Below are 6,574 nucleotides of genomic sequence, written 5' to 3' on the forward strand. Positions count from 1 at the left end.
CAGAGCGGTGTAGGGTTGGTGTGATCGAGGGACTGAAGCGGTGTCGAGACACAAAGGGGCACGGTGCTCTAAGTAAGGCAGGTGGACAGAGGGCTGTCCTTTGAGGCAGGCACCTGAGTGAGCTGGGGGGACGTGCCATGCAGCTACCTGGCAGATTTCTCCTGGTGAACTGTGGGAGGGAGGCATCAGACGGACTTTAAATCATGATGCCACCGGAGAGTTGGGACCAGGACCCTGGATTGGGGGCTGGCGGGGGGAGGTGGTGGTTTCAAACTGCTAAGAGCTCCTTTGTTGGCTGTTTGGAGTAGGTACGACCACCAGTGGACGAGTGGACTACCAGCGAGAATAGGTTTTGTAATACCTCCAGAGAGATGGTAATGGCTTGGACCAGAGTGGTGGCCCGAGGCAGGTGTGGCGTGTGAGGAGGGGCTCCATTTAGAACACGGAAGTATAAACAACCAGACTCGCTGCTGGCACAACATTTTCCAGGCAGTTAGCTACATAAAGAACGAGTCTTGGATGGCTGGGTGCTTTAGTAGGTTGAGTGCCCTGGCTTGGCTCAGGTCCTGATCTCATGATCCGTGAGTTCGAATCACGAGCCCACATCGGGCTCACTGCTGTCAGCACAGAGCCTGCTTTGGATCCTCTGTCCCCCCCTCTCTCTGCCCCTCCCAGGCTCTCTCTCCCTCAAAAATAAACAAACATTAAAAAAACAAAAGAACAAAGGTTGTAACATCCCCCAGCTATTCAACTCCTATGAGCCACGAGCTGCCTTGCATGATCTCCTTTGGTTTTCACACCAAGTCAGCAAGAGGGCATTGCTCAGTTTAGTTACCATAAAGAAATGGAGGCTCAGAGAGGTTGGGCGAGGTCCCTGACGTCCCACAGCAAGCCCACAACAGAGCTGGAATTTGAGCCTTTTAGACCCTCACGTGTGTCCTTCCCATCATATCAGCTGCTCCTGGGACTTTGGAAGGATTAGGATTCTGCCTGGCACATAGGGATTATGAATTGGAAAATACTTATTATTAAAGGTCTTTATTTTTTTTTTAACATTCATAAACTCCCCTCAGCTTTACTGACAATTAAAAATAAAAATTATATAGATTAAGGTGTTACAACATGGGGTGCCTGGCTGGCTCAGTCGGTAGAGCATGTGACTCTTGATCTCAGCGTCATGAGTTCAAGCCCCATGTTGAGCGTAGAACTTCCTTAAAAGAAACAATAAAGGTGGAAAACATAATAGTTTTGATACGTTCATAAACTTTAAAAAGATTGTAGGCATCACACACACCCAGAATGGCTAAGATGGAAAACAGAGGCGCCTGGGTGGCTCAGTTGGTTAAGTGTCCGACTTCGGTTCAGGTCATGATCTTACAAGTTTGAGCCCTGTGTCTGGGTGCTGTGCTGACCACTCAGAGCCTGAAGCCTGAAGCCTGCTTCAGACTCTGTGTCTCCCTGCCTCTCTGCCCCTCCCTGGCTTGCACTCTGTCTCTGTCTCCTTCTCAAAAGTAAATAAGCATTAAAAAATTTCTTTTAATGAGAAACAAACAAAACCCCGACTGTGCCGAATGCTAGGAAGTTTACGAGCAGTGGGAACCCTCCTTGTTGCCGATGGGAATGCAAAATGGTACAGCCACCTGGGCAGACGGGGTGGCAGCTTCTGAGAAGGTGAATCGTGTGCTTACCGCACAACCCCGTGATTTACTTCTAGGCATGTCCCCCTGAGAGATGAAAGCATGTGCTCACACAAAACCTGAGCATGGATGTTTACAGCGCCTAGCAGTATTATTCATAATTGCTCCAAACTGGAAATCACTCAATTGTCCTGCAGCTGGTAAACCAGTAAACAAGCTGTACAAGGGGAGTATTACTCAGCAAAGAAAAAGAACAAACTACTGATACATGTGGCGACAGGGGTGAGTCTCAAATACACAGCTCTGGAAGGAAGCCAGACGAAAAAGGCTACATACTCTATGGTCCCATCTAAGTGACGTTCTGGAAAAGATAAAACTATAGGTCAGTGGTTGCCAGGACTGGGGGTGAGGGGAAGGGGCGGCTACGAAGGGGCAGCACGGGGAAGCTTCTGGGGGGGAACGGAGCTGTTCCGTGTTTTCAATGTGGTGGTGGTTACACGACTGTACCCTTGGCCACAACTCATAAAGCTATATTACGAGGGGTGGATTTTACTGTATGTAAATCATACCTCAATAAACCGAGCTTCTTTCGTGCCACAGTAAAGCCATTCCCACACCCCTGCTCAGCCTGACACCCCCTCCCCCAACCTCCCCACCCCCATCCCTCGGGGGCGGGAGCCAGAGCTCCAGGGCTCAGGAACTGGCCCCGACCTTTCTGAGTGCGCTGTCTATCAGAATCAACATCGAGCTTTAAAATTCTGATGCCACAGTCCCAGCCAAACTCAGGGCTTCTTATTTGGGCCCGGGGTCCAGCTTGGGCACTGGGAGTGTTTCACAAGATTCCCCAGTGATTTTAATGACCTAGACGCGGAGCTCCCTCAGAACCGGAACCAGGATTTTTTCAACTTTGTATCCTCGGGTCCTCCATAAATATGTGCATCACAACATATAGAGGCCGACAGGGCAGTACGAAAGAGCCGATAGCTGTGAACGCCCGTAATAATCACGTGTGGCTGTGCCTGTACCGAATGCCTGACACGTATTCATTCGATTGACACCTCAGTCCCTAGAGAGGTAGGACCATGGCTATCCCCGTTTGACAGGTGCGGAACCCCCATACAGAGTGGAGAAGCCTTCCCCAGGACGGCACAGCCAGGAAGGGGCAGGCAGAGCTGTGTGGTGGCTTGGACCCACTAACGTCTGGGACATACCGCCCCCTAGTGCCAGCTAGGGTCAGACTTCGGAATCCGATGGGCCTGGGTTTGAATTTGAATACATTCGTTACTCACTGGCTCGGTGACCACCGACGAGGTATTCGGCCTTGATTGGTTTCGCCTTCCTCATCTGTAAAACTCGGTTGCTTGAAATAATGTTAAAATGCTGCTACAGAATGAAGGGAGAGGATGTGCGCCAACAGCTCTCTGCATAATAAAATGCTCAACGCTAGTGATGATGAACACAGGAAGAAATGAATGAATGAGTGAATGAATGAATTAATGAATGAATGAATGCCGTTCTAAGAGCCCCAGGGTGCTGGCAGTGGGGCCACCTTCTTGCGCCTGTGGAAGGGAGATTCCCCAGGAGGGGAGGCCTTCCAACTGACTCAGGGTCCACCAGGCCCCCCAGGCATCTGCAAGCCTTCCTTCTTCCCTCGGAGCCCCCCCTCCAGGGTGGGGGTGCACGGGCCCCAGAGCCACTAGCCCACCCGGGAACCTCCAGCTTTTTAGAGGCAGGGACCTTTAGTAGAAGAAATTCAAAGCCCTTGGCCTGACGGCCAGAGCCTGGCTGCACGGTGCCAATGAGTGAGGACTCCAGGGTGAGGAGCTGCCGGGAGAGGTCAGGGGCTCCCCGGGTCATATTGGGCCATTTGGGTTCCCAGGGGACAGCCTTGTCAGTGTCCATGGCTTTCCGGTGGGACCCTGAGTTCTGCCAAGTCCAGGCCCTCCCTTACCTCCTGGTCACTACACATTTCCATGTCTCCACACTGATTTGTGGCATAGCAAGTGACCCCATTCCCACTGGGTGCTCCCAGATAGTGCTCCCCGTGGCTACTCAGCCTCTGGGCTCTGGCACTGATTGATGTCTTAGCAACCCCGCATACCAGCAGGTCAGGCCCCTGGGGAAGAACAGGTGAGTCTTCCTTTGTTCCTTCCTTCATGTTCCTCTTAACACAGGAAATCACTTTTGTCTTTGGAATTAAAGAAGTAATATATGATACTGAAAAAATTCAAATACCACAGCAACACCTAAAGAAGAAAGCAAATCAACCACTCCCCAAGTGTATCGGGCAGCCCTGGAGATGGTGCTGATATAAAACATCTCCCTCCAAGCAGCACCGGAACTTTCCACCGCACAATGGTTTGGAATGCTGCCTCTTCTACCCCATGTTATGTGACCACAAACAAATTACCCAACCAATGAAGCCTCGGTTTCCTCATCTGTAAAATGAGGATCCAAATATAGTACCGACTTCTAATGTTATTAAGAATCAGGGGCGCCTGGGTGGCTCGGTTGGTTGAACATCGGATTTCTGCTCAGGTCGTGATCTCAAGGCCCGTGGGTTCAAGCCCCACATTGGTCTTTGGGCTGATGGCTGGGAGCCTGCTTTGGATTCTCTGTCTCCCTTTCTGTCTGCCTCTACCCTGCTTGCTCGTGTGCACGCTGTCTCTCTCTCTCAAAAATAAACATAAAAAAAGGGGAAAATAGAAGACTCAGATGCAATAATCACCTCCAAGGCCCCAGCACAGTGCTTTGCTCCTTCTGTGGCTGTTCCTCATTGAACGCCTCCCCACTGTCTTCCCAGGCGAACATGTCAACATCTAAGCCTCCCTCTCCCCCCCCCCCCCCCCCNGTCCCTTGGGACGGGCAGGGGTTTATGGGCAAAGGTCTCCTCCTGTGGATGGACATTTACGTAGTTCTCAGTCTGGGAGAACTATTGTAAATCATGTCCGTGAGTCTTGACGCACTGGCCTGTCTCCTTGGGGTACATTCTCAGAATCATAACTATAGGTCAAAACGTTAAAATGTTGGGATGTGGGGGCACCTGGGTGGCTTAGTCGGTTGAGCGTCCTACTTTTGCTTAGGTCATGATCTCGCGGTTCGTGGGTTCGAGCCCCGCGTCGGGCTCTGTGCTGACTGCCAGCTCAGAGCCTGGAGCTTGTTTCAGTCTGTGACTCCCTCTCTCTCTGACCCTACCCTGCTCACGCTGTCTCTCTCTCTGTCTCCTAGAAACAAATAAAACATTAAAAAAAAAATGTTGGGATGTGCAGGGCTCAGGACTTGGACCTCTTCCTTCTGTTTCATGCATGCTTTGATAGTCTTTTTTTTTTTTTTTACCTTATTTATTTGTTTTGAGAGAGAGAGAGAATGTGTGCGCACAAGTAGGGGAGGGACAGAGAGCAAGAGACAGAATCCCAAGCAGACTCGGCGGTGTCAGTGCGGAGTCTGACGCAGGACTCCAACTCATGAGCTGTGAGATCATGACCTGAGCTGAACTCAAGAGTCGGATGCTCAACCGCCGAGCCACCCAGGCACCCCTGTTTCATGAACTCTTTGAACCCCATCTCTGGGTTGACAGCTCCCACGTTTACATCCCCAATCCAGACATGGTGCCCGGGCTCAGATACTCCACCACTGGACGTGGCCATGAGTGTGTGCCTCAGCTGTGACTTGTCCACGTCAGAGATCTGATGTGCTGCTGCCCCCTGACCTGCCCCTTCCACAGCTTTCTTTCTTTTTTTTTTTTTTTTACATTTTTTTAATGTTTTATGTATTTCTGAGAGAGAGAGAGAGTAAGACAGCGTGAGCAGGGGAGGGGCAGAGAGAGAAGGAGACACAGAATCTGAAGCAGGCTCCAGGCTCTGCGCTGTCAGCACAGAGCCTGACGCGGGGCTTGAACCCATGATCCGCAAGATCGTGACCTGAGCCGAAGCCAGACACTCAACTGACTGAGCCCCCCCGGCGCCCCTGCACAGCTTTCTCATCTCAGTCAACAGTAGCTCCGTCTTCCATGCTCACTGAGGTCTCTCTCAGTGTCACCCTTGGCTCCTTCCACCTCTGTCACCACTTTCACTCTGTGAGGGCATCTCTGCTCTACCCTCAGAATAAATCCAGAATCTAGTCCTTTCTCATGGCCTCTGTCACCTGGCTTGCTGCGACAGCCTCAAAACTGCTTCCCCCCTCAACCCATTCAGTCTATCACAACAAGCAGCAGGAGGGAATCTGTTAAATCAGATGCCCCCTAATGACTCTCCATCTCACTTGGCCCTCGGAGGGCCCCCACATCTGCCTCCCCTGACCTCACCCTTAGTTTAGAGATGATCTGAATGATCTGATGTCTTCTCTTATTTCCTCCCTACCCACTCTGCTCCAGACACACTGACTTCCTCACTGCTCTTTGCATGTGCCAGGCAGGGTCCCACCTCAGGACCTTTGCACTTGCTCTTCCCGCCACCCAGAATGCTCTTCCCTCTGATATCTGTGTGGCTCCCTCCCTTATTTCTTTCCTTAAGAATTTTTTAAAATTTATTTTTAATGCCTATTTATTTTTGAGACAGAGAGAGAGAGAGAGAGAGAGACAGAGCACGATCAGGGGAGGGGCAGAGAAAGAGGGGGAGACACAGAATCTGAAGCAGTTCCAGGCTCCGAGCTGTCAGCACAGAACCCAACACGGGGCTCAAACTCATGAGCTGTGAGATCATGACCTGAGCTGAAGTCTGATGCTTAACTGACTGAGCCACCCAGGCACCCCAAGGATTTTTTTTTTAAGATTTTATTTTTAAGTAATCTCTACATCCAGTATGGTGTTCGAATTTACAACCCTGAGATCAAGAGTCAGATACTCTACTGATTGAGCCTCATCCTTAAGGTTGTTTTTCAAACACTGACTTCTCAGTGAGGACTTCCATGGTATTCCTTTAGAAACAGACACACACACA

This window comes from Crocuta crocuta, unplaced genomic scaffold (genome assembly GCF_008692635.1).
Source record: "Crocuta crocuta isolate KB4526 unplaced genomic scaffold, BGI_CrCroc_1.0 scaffold132, whole genome shotgun sequence".
NCBI classification, from domain to species: Eukaryota; Metazoa; Chordata; class Mammalia; order Carnivora; family Hyaenidae; genus Crocuta; species Crocuta crocuta.